The following is a 15280-nucleotide window of genomic DNA, read 5'->3' on the forward strand; positions in this document are numbered from 1 at the left end:
GACGAAATTATCGCTGTTGTGCAGAACAAAGCCGTGGAAGAAGATATCGACTCGGATGAAGACGAAACCACCGGTGACAATGTAGTGAGTCATTCTGCTGCTAAGGACGCCTTCGAAGTTGCGCTGAAATACATTGAGCAACATCCAAATGCAAACCCAATGGACGTATTGTGGGCAAAAAAGTGGAGGGACACTTCTGCAAAGTCAAGATTGACAAAATTAAAACAAAAGTCCATTACTGAATTCTTTAAATAAGGTATGCTTAGATTTTATTGATCTCATTTAATTTAAAAACAGTAAATGTTTGAAATATATACAGCAACATTTTTATAAGTACATACTTTACAATAAAGTTGTATTACAGTACGATATAGCTGTTTTTCTATCTGAGAAAGTGGTTTTTTTTTGCTCCTCCCGATATCCGACCTTTTGGCTGGATATGCGAGGTTCTACTGTATTCTCGAAAGAATTTTCAGGAAGTATATCAGGAAAGGAGTCTGTAGGCCCAGAAGATGGAGACAATGGGGAGGGTACAACTGTAGTGGTTTCAGTAGAACTGGAGCTAAGTATGGGTAAAAATGCACTTTCAACTACAGCATCACTGGAAGGCTCAGATTCAGTTAAACTGGAGCTAGGTATGGGTAAAAATTCATTTTCGACTACAGCATCACTTTGTAGCCGCACCTACAACTGACAACAACATAAACAAGAAATAACAGGAGTCTTTCCGGTAAGACTAACGGCAGATATTTGCTGGTGCTGCAATAAAGCAAAGTCCTATACCAATTAACAAGCAGTGTAATTTATTTGTAACAAATGTAGCATACAATGCACATAACATTTATGAATTTTGAGCGAAACATCCCGCGTGAATCATACATACAAATCAAGTTAAAAGAATGGTGCCAACTGACGACACGTTTAACGTAGCACAAAACATATGGGCCGCTAGGCAACAACAACAAGAAAGAAAGAAAGAGATTACATTTACATACAATTACGATTACCGTTACGACGCGGCTTGACAAGAAGTGTCCAAAGCTATCATGGCATGCCCATATTAAACCGCAGAAAAACAGTTACATAAGCTACCAGTAGTACTCTGCCTGAGCAAAAGAAACTAAGGCAAAGAATCCAGTTAAGCACTGACCTGAAGGGTCCAAAAGAGACTGTTTAGAAAATGTAACATCTAATAATTTATTCTTTTTTGATGTATTTTTTCCTAATTCCTTCCATTTCGCTGGTTGCAGAAATAACATATTTTATTAAATATTGGAAGTTTGTGAAATTGCAGTGTTTTAAAATGTGGTATCAACTTGAATGGTTAACATGCAAACAATTTTAGGCAATATTTTATAGTCTACGGTGATATGAATAATTTTGAACGTTTTATTGATGCAAATATGGTGAGTTATCAAAGTGTATTTGTGTATTTAGGACCTAATGACGATAAATATTGGCATAGTGATTTGTGTAAAATATTTACGAAATGTCATCGTAGTTTTTTGCAGCTTGTTTAAAAATAAAAATAACGAAGTTAAAAATTAGGGTTTTAGTGTATATTTTATTTTTTAAAGTTAGATAAATCAAGTAGTCAATAAGTACAAGGTCCTCATGACAACACAACAAATTACGCACACTGATAGCCCGCAAGAAGTACATTCTATTTCTGATTATGTGGTATAGTGCCGCACTATACCACGGAACAGAAATCATACAAGATTTAACTTCAAAAACATTTACCTACTTGGTACATCTTTATGCTGAAAAACAAAATTTAGTTTTAAGTATGAGTGCACTTTAATAATTGTAGTGTAGTATTGAAGTAAAATATCTTGTTTATGGCCAACATTATTATTTTACATTTTGTAATGATTAAATTTCAATTCTTCCCACACATATATCCCTTCCTTGTATATAAAATAAACTAGATATAACTTCATGCCAAAGAATAAATTTTTTGTTTTGCACTTAAACTGACAACATAAAATAAAAGCTTTGTACAGTGGTTACACAGTATTATATTAGGCAAAGTTCATACTGCATTTTATGGACACATTTGGCATAGGAAGATTTGCTGACAATGATATTAGACATTGTGTTAGTTTGGTATGGTAAATAATGTGACCCTAATTAACTGTTGAGCTGGAAGGTTGAAAAAAAGTCTGATCAGACTTTGTGACTTAGCCTTAAAATAATTGTTTCCAGGTAAGCAAAATCGAAACCCTTTATCTCTTTACTTTGGTAATAATTTACTTTAGAGTAACAACCTTAATAATGTTAAGTAACAGCAGTAAATGGATATTTTGATTGCCCTGGATTTTTTTGTTAGTCATTCTGGATAGGTGCAATGCATTTATTGTAATAAATTTACCGGTCTTTTACAGCTTTAAGATTATTTAAATTAGGTTAGGAAGAAGAAAAGCTATAAAATCCTTTGAACACATTATTACATTAGATTAAGTTAGGTTAGCAACAGGAACAATACTGTAAAATAGACTCAACAGGTTTTTTAGCTTAGGTCAGCAATATGTATTACAATATTATTGCGCACCTAACCCAACAACCCCTCCAGCATATTTTTCAGTATTCTTAATGTTGCTAACCTAACCAACCGTTCACACGTTTTACAGTACTTTAACTGTAGCTAACAACACCTAATTACCATCAAGACAATTTTACAGCTTTTCTTTTGTGCCTACCCAGAATGAATAAAAGTAGCCAGACAACTCAATAAAATTATTTTGCATTAAAATCGAACCATATTCAAGTGGAAAACCCTAGTAAATTAGAAATTCTGCATCTGTACTTAACTGTTGTACAAAATACTGTGTTAGATAAATGTTAAATGATTATTGACTTATGGGCCATTAGTCACGTGCATAACATTCATAACGAACTGTAGGCAAATACATACTTTATAATAATAAAATATATTTTTAGTACTTACGAACAAAGACAGTAAAACAAATTAACTAGTTAAAACACTCAGAGCTAAATATCCTAAATACAAGCCTTTAAAAATTCAAACTATAACAGTAGCCCAACAACACAAATAGCAAAATCAATATGGTGATATTGGCGATGCCAGTTCTCTTCCTTGTCATTATTTTAACAATTTCCAGTCACATGCAATTCTATTTCCGGAGTGGCAACAGTGAGAACCCATATGAAATTGACTGCTGACAGTCGAGTGGCAGCAGACACTCGATAATATATTGAAAGAGATTTGGGTCGAGTTGAAGAATCACATTTTTTATCACTCCCTTAGTTTTAGTTTCAAAACTGATTTTACATGATTTGATATATTCTTCGAATGTATTGTTTCCTTTTCAATTTTGATGATGTATTTTTTCAAATATTTATTCTTTTTGATTGTAGTTTGTTACAGTTCGCTTTATGAAATAAAAAGCAAACTTTCGTTGAAAGTTTTTTTGTTTTATTTTTTGAAAGATGAAACAACTGAATCCAATTACATTCAAACAGTTTTCTCACTCAGTCAACTAGTACATCCGCCTGTCGAGAATTGCTCAGTACTCGGGAAATGTCTCCTTAAGACGACAACTGCACGATGACGAATAACTCCTCTATTACCAGGAAACCACTACTTTCACCCATGAATCAACCAATTCCTCCACCACTCATACCTGCACCAACAAACTTCAACAACACTGCTGACCAAAACTTCTGAACTTTGAACTTTCTACCAATGATGCATTTACTTCTATTTACGACGAATACTCATATAATATAATAATTATTGAAGACCCCAGTTATATTTTATATATATATATATTTGAATAAACAACATGATAAATATACCTTTAAATTCCCTTCCTTTAACAGTAGTGTGTCCCCACTACACCATCACACATCAAATTGATAACATGTCTTCAAAAAGACACAGCCAAACCTCTATTTCATTGACAATCCCGGTCCCAGGTTCCTACTCCACGGTATGGTTGAGGGGTGAAAATATGCTTCCTAACACTCCCAACAAACCCCACAGAACCACGATCACCAATTTCATCAATTTCATCAATTTCATCAATTCCGTGAAGAGAACGGACTTGGAAATCTCAGCGGAAAGAATATTCCGTCCAGGAATATTTTTGGAAATCTCAGCAGGGACTCCACCATCTCCCTCACAAACGAACATGCCCAGAAATCTCAGCAGGTGCCCCAAAACTTTCCAGCAGGGGAGTTCATGCTACCAAACCTGGACGAGGACATGGAGGTCGAACAGATCGAAAACCCCCTCTCCACTCCCCTCGCGTACTAACTCCTTACAACCAGTAGGGCCCAACGGTGGGGAAACCCACAGTCCTTACCGAAGAACGTCAAATTACCACTGACTAAGAAGACAGAAGCAGAAAAAGAAAAAGCTCATCAAAAAACCACGATAAACTATGGTTTCCTTCCCTATCCCTTGAACTAACCAAAAGGTAAGGGGCGCTCCTGGTCCCTTTTAGCTGGCTTGGCTAACCTATCTCTTTCCCCATCATTCCTAGCTCCCGAGCTAGCCAAAAGGTAAGGGGTGCCCAACTACAACCCTTTTAGCTGTTAGTCAGCTCGGCTAACCTATCTCTCCCACCATCATTAACACACACAAAAATACAAGTACAACTTTACAATGGCAGCGATACCTAAATTGTATATCTATTACAAGAATGTTTCAAACAGTATTAATACATATTCATTAATTTACACATTTAGAAACATTTCAGCAACACTTATTCTTTACACAATGTTTTACTTTATACTCCATGGTCTTAGCAGTGACACATGCCAATTCGCCTTATTTACTTTATAGACATTATGGCCTAGAATCGCTTCAACTTGATAAGGTCCATCATATAGTTTGAAAAATTTATGAATCTTTTGTTCATACAGTGAGGACAATTTATGGGATGCTATAAGTACTTCGTCCCCCACTTTAAAAATACTAGGTTTAACGCCTTTATTGAACCTAGTTTTCCTTTCCTCTGCCTTTGATACCAGTATTTTTCCTGCCTTTTCCAATTTGTCTTTTAACCCTACAGTATCACTGTTTGGAAAACTTACTAACTCTTGAAGCTTAGAAGTAGGTAACATTTTTTGCATCAACTCTATTGTTGAAAAACCAGTGCTTTCATGCCAAACATTGTTTATAATCCCTTCCATTTCGCTCACAAGGTTAGCCCATTGGCTATGGTTTTCACTGCAATACAATCGAAACAATCTCCCTAGTTCCCTCATCGCCCTTTCAACTGGATTAGCAGCTGGATGGTACACTGCCGTATGACCTGTTTCAATCCCAAGGATACCAGTCAATGTTATCTACAATTTTCCCCTGAACTGAGGCCCATTAACAGAGATGATTTTTTTCGGTACACCCACTTCTTTGACATACACATCTAAAATCTTTTCAGTAAAAACTTGAGCAGCGGCTTGCTTGATAGGGTATAATTTAACATATTTTGTGAACACATCTAGCACTACAAAAATTTACTTTACTCCTCCTCTTTCTCTAGGCAGTGGACCAAACAGATCAACACATACTACCTCCAATGGCTTAGTTGCTAATACATGTTGCATAACCCCCTTACATTTCTGGTTCATAACTTTTGTCTGTGCACAGGGCAAACACTGTCTGACTATCGGGAACACCAAACAGGGCAAACACTGTCTGACTATCGGGAACACCAAACAGGGCAAACACTGTCTGACTATCGGGAACACCAAAATACATGCCTTTACGTTTGCCTTTCGTCCAGTCACGAAGCGTTTCTTCACAGTTATTACACACAATTTGCGGAGCCCATTTCTTGTCTTGATCGCCTAGTGGAACCTCAAAATATGTTGCGTACACACGTCTGACAAATGATGAAATATTGCATCTTTGACGTTTAAGTGTATAACAGCCATATATGTAACATAAGTCATTAGGACTATTTAAACATTTATGCCGACTTGAGGAGGCCATTATCTAGTCTGAAAGAACATCATAAAGATATATATTAATATTTAACAAAATAAAATAATTAATTTTTCATTACTTTAAATTTTAATACAAATATAATTTTAATAATATTTGTAAACCATTAATTACCTTGTATTTATGTTAAATATACGAGTAGTAGTCCTCTAACTTGAAGGTAAGATCAGAAATCTGCAAAAAAAAAAAAAAAGAAAATAGTATCGCATGAAATCTATAGCATGCACAAGAAAACGGATTTCATATTTGGATTCAGCAGTACCTAAATACAAAGAATCGGTTGACAAATCTCATGCAACAGACAACAAAAAAAAGTTCCTCTGTGTAATTTATAAGAACAGAAAATTATAGTTCTCTTTTAACAGGCAACAATGATTTCCCTATCCTTAACTAGCTTCATACAAATAAGGCTAACAATACTAAGAATGATTAAATGATCTGTTGCATGTAAATATTCTTGGCAACATTTACGGGAAAAAGTAGCTTAGTCATGATCTCGAAGGGATGTCTAATCCTACTTTGTGTTTTCATCAGCCTGAGTTGATCAAGTGTATAGAGAAACTACAACATGACAATGCCACTTATTCCTCTCAGATAACAGGTAGAAGTGATATGAGCACTAGAAAAGGCAAAATACGAGGCATTTAAAGCAAAAGCATGGCCGGTACTTGAAAATCTCTATACATACTAATGCATGTAATTTTCAAGATTTGTATTAGCTACTTAAACGTATGTATTATAACATTAATTAGCCTTTCGCATGATGACATTATGCAATTAATGCTTCATTATACTTAATGAATTATAAGATAAACTTACCAATTCATCATTCGTACCTATTATCAGTAGAACTGACACTGCTCTAAACATGGATAGATTGTTTTTTGGTCTCTCGTAATGTAATAATTTCATCTAATGCTCCGCTGTTACATGGGACTCTGCCTGTTAATTTTGAGCAATCAAGTTCTTCTGTTGGGATACCGTCTAGAGACCGTCCGCGGCTAAGTGCTACATAAGCGCTACATAAGCTTGTCCAGCAGTAAACAGCATGATCAACGGTACAGCTTTGCATCTTGTGGACGGTCGATGCCAACTCAGGATTAATGGCAACATTCGTCTTTCAGTGGTACCATAGCTATATTTTGCCGGAAACTGTATTGATATTGGTTTAATTAGATTTATACCATCTGAATCAAAATCAGTATGGACTGACCGTATGTCTGTATCATATACTTGATCTCGTTGAGAATGTGGCCAGATTATTTCCGTAATAAAACCCATATTGCTGTTAACTAAACCTAAACCCTTTGCAACGTCAATATTCGATCGTAACATCACTTTAGCTCCCACGAATATTTTCAATATTTTAGGAAGATGATCTGTTTTATTGATATCTTCAGATATGACTGAGTCCAGGTCTTTATTACCTAAATTTTGTGTAGCATCAATGAGTTGATCTTGTGCTTTTATTGTATAAATAGCCGTACCTTTATCCTCAAAATACATTATGTTTAGCAACTTGATGATTCGTTGGATAGATTCTTAATGCTCTCTCAATCTAGAATTTGTTGGTAACATCAGTTGAAACTTTTCCAAGGAGTATTTCAAGATGCTTAGACGTCAATTCCCCAACTCTTAAGGCGTTTAGCACTTCTATAAATGTTGTGTCTCCTTGTTTGGTGCATGCTTTGTTAAAGTTCAACCAGCTGGAACTGCCACCACAAATGTGTAGCTGGCTTCATATGTTCTGGTTGTTGAAAAACTTGATGTCCTCAAACAGGTGGTAAGTGCATTAAATCACCAAATAATAAAACATTTATGCATCCAAAGAAAGCGTTGGGACTTTTCAGCTTCCACAAGCAAGAGTCAATCATGCAAAGCATCTTATAAGGTACCATTGAAATTTCATCTATGAAAAGAAACTCAACATTTTGCCATACTCTTAGAAAGTTACCAGTTTGAAGTGGCATACTGACAATAACACCATATTTTTGTACTGGTAATTTTAGCAGACAGTGTAGTGTAGACCCACTGACCAATCGTACTGCAACTCCAGTGGGAGCATCATCTTTTACTACTGATTTTCCATAACATCGGTTAACTTGGTTTTTCAACAAATTGACGAGGAAAGTTTTTCCGGTGCCTGCTCTACCAGTTACAAAAAAATTTTTTTTGTCTCCATTTAGTTGGTTCTTAATGCTCTTGTATAATAAGAATGAATAATTGTCTTAGGTCAATATTCATGACCTGTCGTGCCTTCTGAAATTGATTATTACTCATCTCTATATCTGATAATTCTTCTGCTCCAAAATTTTAAAGGCATGGACTTGATTGAATGCGTTTTCAAGCTGGTGGTCCCGTTCTCGATGTTGCCGCATATGTCTACTCATTTCCTTAAGTCGATTCTCTCGAGCTAGAAAAGCATCTTTTGCATTATCGAAACCTTAAAGTAATTACGTTTACAAACGGTAAGGCATATATTGAACCAATAAACTGTAGAAGAAGTTTTCTGGATGTGATGATGCTATAAAGTACAGCACTCTCACAACTGCAGGGACATTCCTCACAACCATTTTGCTGTCATCTGACAGCGTAATAATTGGACGACTAACTTTTGATTGTTCTTCATAAGCATCATGGTCAATGCTTTCTTCGCTTTTATTTGCCTTTTTCAGCTAGAAAGGTTTGAACAACATTGCAAACTCTGTAAGACTCATGTTCGGAAAATTATAGTCAGAGTGATGCAATGGATGTTTTTCAAATCTTTCGAAGATATTGCTATAATAGCCAGTAGCGTGTTCACTTGTCGACTTGCAATACCCTATAACGCTGTTCTGGCTTTCTAGTGTTAAGGAAAATACAACTTCGCGAACTATCCCGTAAAGGAATATGACATAGTTGATATGCACATTCAGCAGCTGATTACTTGTCGTTCATGAAGAATCATCATACAAATCTTGAACAGCTTACGTGAGATATCTGACTCTTCGCGTTGTAATTTTTGTATTGCCTGCGCTATTCCAGAATCTACTCCTTCAGGCTCTGCTTTTGATAGGTACTTAGCAATATAGCACGCTATCGCTTTGTTTGACCCGCATGGCTGAATGTTCGTATTACCTCTCCGTAGTCTTAATAACTCTGGGTGGTAATTTTTTACCAAGCATCTTCTTTTCGACACAAGTTAACAAATTCTCCCTCCATTACGAATGAAATCGTCTGAAAAATTAGATACTATCTGAGTCTCATCACATTCTTGATGCGGAAAGGTGAGTTGACTTCTTACAGAAGCATTATTATAAAAAATCTGCAGATTGACGTAAAAAGCAGTAAATGGGGTAACATAATAGATTAAATGAACTGAGTAATTTGGGTGCCATGCAAAAATAAATGCTACCCAATTTTTATGAGTAATACATAAACACTAACCCAATAAAAATTTTTATTCTTTACTTTGGTTGAGTAATTGAAGACATTGGCAACATGGGCTAGAATTCCAGGGAGGCAGGGAAGGGGAAGGAACAAAGTCCCCCTCCAGAATTTAAAAACTACTGACTCCGTGAGTTACATTTTAAGTTCTAACTTTTAGGCGCACAAACAACAATCGTGTTTTTGCCTTCCGGGCTCTAATAAAAACATTGACATTTGCTTTAAGTTCATGGCTCGCTGGCAGCCTGACGGGAAATTCTGAGTCACCCCTGAAACAACCAGTGCCATCCAACCCAAAGCGGACAGCAATGTCCAAGTGCCTAACCCCTGGCATAGTAGACTCTTCTACTCTATCCAAATCTTCTTCCTGAACCATCCTTCTGTTTCCTGTAACCATCCTGCTTGCATAATGCATGATTTTTGCCCCCCGTATGAAAGAGTCCTGGGTTTTCCCCTTGTCTATGCAGGTTTTACCTGGGCCCAACTTGTCTAGTTTTAGTCTGGAATAGTCAGTGAGGGGAGTTAGTCATGGTGCCAATCGCTGCCATGGTTGGCCAATCCCATCCTAGCACATGATACATGCTACCTCTCCTGCATGACTAACAACCTGCATGATTGAGAATGTATAGGCTTCAGCATGAGATGATGTTTTATTTTAAGTGTAAAAGAGAAAATTAAACACTGATTCACTAAAAAAAAAAACACACAAAAAGGTTCTGTGTACCAATTCAACTAATATTAAAATGCACTTGAACTTGAAAGGGACAAAAGTTTTGAGTTCGTAAGTGGCAACCATTACTACACCCAAAAGAAAGTGCTATGAAAATTTCAGCATTTTCTTCTTTCAGTTTAGTTCTTCTGTCTGTCACAACATTGTTGTAGTGTGACAATAGTCTTTCACTATCCACATTATTTGTGGGTGTCGACAGAAGTCTGGAGCAACACTTTACAAATTCTGGATATTCCACTGAAACTGCACGTAGAATTCCTTCCACTACAACTTTTTCTTTTTTCTTAATTTAAGCTTGGCCAATTCCTTCATTGCCCTGTACCCTCTGGAAATGTCAGTTTGGGGAATTTTTGAAAAGCCAGGTAGATTTTTTAGTCCAGCTTCTTCCTTGTCAGTGTTGAACACTGCACCACACCTTACCTCCCTTCACAACTTTAAGGTTATGAATAGAGGCAGGAGGATGCTGAAAGCTCGTGGACCAAGGCTCATGAAGTGTTTTGATGTGGTGAGAGGTTAGTTTGAGTGTAAACAGGGCTGACTGGTCATGCACACTTACAATATACAATTGGAGTATTACTTAATGATTAAAAAAAGAAGTTTCAGATAAATAATTTATTTGAACAATAATTTAAAATTATTGTTACACCCTGACTGACTATGTAAATAATCTCAAACAGAAAGTTAATATCTTTCAACATTAATTTTTTTGTTGTTGTTAACATAGTAGTTGTTTAAACATACTTATATTTTATATTCTTTTTTATTTTAACTAGGGGGCCCCCATGAACAAGGTATTACAAATACTTATTAAAACACACCTTTAAAAAAATATATATATGTTAATTTCTACATGATTAATTTTGTAAATTACTTATTAATTACATTTTTCTTTGTTTATAATTATACCAACATATTTTTTTAGTCCAAGTTGTTTCAAAATTCATAAATTAGATAAAAAGTTGTTTCGTTGGTTCAAAAAGTTAATTAAAAAAAGGAGAAAAACTTGGTTGACGAAAAGTCCGACGAGATTTAAGTCCACAAAAATTTTCCACTTAGGGTAATGTTGTAAAGATTAGTAATTCGTGCCAAAAAAATAAAAAATAGCCGTCGGCTTTCCTGATTTGGTGCGGTCACTTCATTTGCTTCAGGGCTGCTGAGGACAGGCCTCAACACCACAGCACAAGTTGGATCAAGGAAACTGCATGGCCGGTAGCGTGGAACCGCTAATTAACAACATAAAAATAACAAAGAATATTAACACGCCCGGCGCTACAAACATTACCCGACGTTCTTAATAAATAATACAACAAAACTTACCACTTAGTGCGGTTTAAAGATGCTTAATGCATATTGAAAATATCAAACTCCCACAAGAGTGAATTCAGTCTTAAGAAAACATGGCGTCAAGGTGCTGGAAAAGACAGTTTGTGTTTGCCCAGGGCAAGACGAAGAAGAACATTGAACATGGTACTCGAAGAGGGTACTTTTTGAAAAACAAAAAAGATCGATAATTACTGGAGCATTAATTCTATTACAAAAATAGATTGACTTATAATTCCTGAAATATACATTCACATATTTACTACAATAATTAAATTGTGAACACATTTTTCATAATAGATTTAACAATACATTGACACAATAAAAAAAAACTTGATGTGTTCAAACATTTAAATTACACATAATTATAATTATTGTAACTTTGTTCAGAATTAACTTTTAAATATTTAAATGACACATTACCATTAACAAATACCAATATTGAATAATGAAAACGTGTGGAAACCAGTTTGCCATTAAAAAAAAGAAAAATAATAATAATTAAATAAGTTGAGCAAGTGCCACCAACATTACAATGGCACATACTCCCACTCAAAGCAGACACTACCGGGAGGCAACAACAAGACTTCACCACTTATCCCACAAAAATAAAACTAAATCCTTGACCATAAAAACATTACATACATAACAGAATAATTAAAAAAAAAAATATGATAAACTACTCCACATTGGAGGATGAAGCTACGGGTATTAAGATGGTTCCAGAAGGAATGGGGGGTGAGGGATTAGAAGGGGTGGTCGAGATGGACCTAAACTTGAACCATAGAGTAATACATAGGATAAAAATGCAAAGGAAAACAAAGACTGACAAAATCAAAGCAATGACATTAAAATGAGAATTAGTTTCAACATTCTGGTGAGGACATAAAAGCTTAACAATGTCGTGGAATGGAGCACCACTAGGCTGAGAAATCAAAAGTTTGTTAATATCTTCCACAATTGAGGAATTAAAAGATACATTTGGTAACTTGGAAAATGTCAGCTGACTTAAATTGACATTAAATTTAGGTACATGTACCATGGGTAGAGACATATTAAAAGTTAAAGAAGAACTGACTGAACCAAAAGTTTTGAAGAAAGGACTAACAATGTCACAATGAGATGCATTACTTATGTAACCACTACCAGTTATTGAAATAGTGAAAGGTACAAATGTCACCTTAGTAGATTTACATAAAAAGGTTACATCAATGGAAAAATTCGTTGCAAACAACCAGAGTGTGTTGGTCTTCTGAAAAAAGGGTAGATTTAAAGGTACCACTGATTTATCACAAAAACTCAAAATAAGGTTTTCCAAGAAAAATATTGAACTCACAACTATTTATATGAGAATCAAAGAAAGGAAAACTGGATGGACACAAAGTGATACTGTGTTTTACACAACCAGATAATAGGTTAGAATAAATAGATGCAAAAATTTTCCTGTCAGGACTATTCAATAACTATTCAATAACACATCGTGAATCTTACGTAATAGATAATGTTGAAATTTAGGGAAGAAGAAAGGAATAGCAAAAACTTTGTATGATTCGAAAGTACTATCCTATTAGATAACGGCACATTGACAATGACTTTTAGTGAAAAATTATAAATGACTGCCTGGACTGTGCTCAGACCATAAAACATATGAAGGTTTTCAAAAGTGACTGGTGCTAACATGTATAAAGGAAATGGAATTAAATGTTGAATATTGTCCAACAAGGTAAGGAATGTGTTAGGTGGTAACAAGATTGAACTTAATCTGCCGTGAACACTATTCTCGATAGACTGTCTTAAATCAGATAATTCTAAGCGAGCACTGGATAAAGATTCACTTATTCTAAACAAAAGTGTATTCAAATCAATTCTCAAATTCATTAGCAACATTTTGTCCCAAATCTCATGTAGTGAACTATTCAAAAGTTTATAAAATTCATTATGACTGGCCAAATAGTGTTTTGCTAGGTTACTCATCAATTTAGTGTTATTGAGAACTCTTTCTTCCAAACTGTTAACCACAAGAATATGGTGTAGGACATTGCCAGAAATTTCATGTTGGTTTTCTTTCACTGATTTTAAACGTCTCTCCAAAATGTCTAAATCCTCACTGTCCAGAGTGCCGAAAACAGTTTTCAAAATCTTGCCACCAAAATTAAAAATACCACGTTTTATTCTCCTTGAAGATTCTTGAAGTAACAAAAAAGTTAAAGCAATTGTCTCTGATCTATAGGCCACAAAATTTTCCTTGAGTTGATGAATTACTAAGGCGAAGTTTTGTTTCCAAGAGCTGTTTTCACTGAGATTGACATTGTTGACCTGAATTACATGATTTAAATCTAATTCTAACTCCTTGTTTGCATGTTCCAACTGAAGCAAATTGAAATTCAATACGATAGAATAAAAATTGTCTGAAAACAGAAGATCATCAGTATGAGTTGTCGTTACCGTAATGTTAGCTGAAGTTAAGGTGAAGACACAGAGAAGAATACCAAGCGGTCCAACCATGGCGTATAGACACCAATCAACGGAGTGGACCAAGAGAGCGGACCGATGCACTAAAACATAAAACATAAAGAACAAGGGCGGATAGCATTTCATTAGCAAAAAATTTTTTTTCTAACATCCTTCTCTACCAATTACCCAAATACAAACCTAGAAACACATGAATACTTGAACATAACAATTCAAACTAGGAAAACCCTACAACCAAACTTACTTCCCAAAACTAACACACTAACAATAACACATGTCGCGACATCTTAAAACTAGGTACCATGGTTTTTTATATTTTTATATTTCATATTTATGTGCACATACATGTTATTACATTACTTTTACTTTTCTTTACTCAACTTTATTCATTTTCTTATATATATATATGTATATATATAGGCCTATATTGATTTATTTAAAGAGTTTCTTGGGACTCAAAGACTAGGATCGGTGGGTGATCAGGATACGATCAACTGAGCCGAAGGCCCAAATGAAACTGGGGTGCAAATTCTCCTAACTTACTGAAGACGACGAATGATATTTCTTTAAATGAGAAATGTGGGCTCGGGTAACATAGGATCCAGTGTCTGGATCACACAAACTTGCCGTAACTGGGGTTAGAAAACGCTGTATCTGGTAAGGACCTGATGAGCGAAACGATTACTTTGCCATCCTTTTATCTACTTTCTTACTGATTGGGTGTGCTCTGCACAAGACGAGATCACCTCGTCGAAAAGGATTATCAATTCTTTTCCTGTTATTTTTAACTCTATATCTCTCATGAGAGCGCTGGAGACTTCTAAGGGCAGCTGCCCAAACTTCCTTTATGTTTTTCGGGTCATCTGGTAACAATTCATTTAACGACCAAAGATTTGCTAATGGATTATTAGGAGTGAAGGTAAACATCAAATTATATGGTGTAGACTTATGTGATTCATGGCGTGAATAATTGAAAGCCATCTGAAGCCAAACTAAATGCTTGTCCCAACTATTCTGATCTTCGGCATGAAAAGCGATTAACGCTGATCGGAGGTTTCAATTAAACCTTTCCGCATGCGAAGGTGGAGGATAGTATGGAGACAGACAGATGTGACGTATACCATGGGTGAAACACATATTCTTAAATACTTTAGAAGTTAATTGAGATCCGTTGTCTGAAACAATTGAAACAGGTATACCAAAATTTTGAAAGATATTGGTCTGAAGAGCTTGTATTGTTGAGAGTGCATCAGCTTTCTTTAACGGGATCAACCAAACAAATTTTGAAAATGCATCTACACAAACTAGCAACATATTATTTCCTTTTTTACTTCTTGGTAATGGTCCCACAAAAT

The sequence above is a fragment of the Bacillus rossius genome, chromosome 3, assembly GCF_032445375.1.
Source record: "Bacillus rossius redtenbacheri isolate Brsri chromosome 3, Brsri_v3, whole genome shotgun sequence".
Classification (NCBI taxonomy): Eukaryota; Metazoa; Arthropoda; class Insecta; order Phasmatodea; family Bacillidae; genus Bacillus; species Bacillus rossius.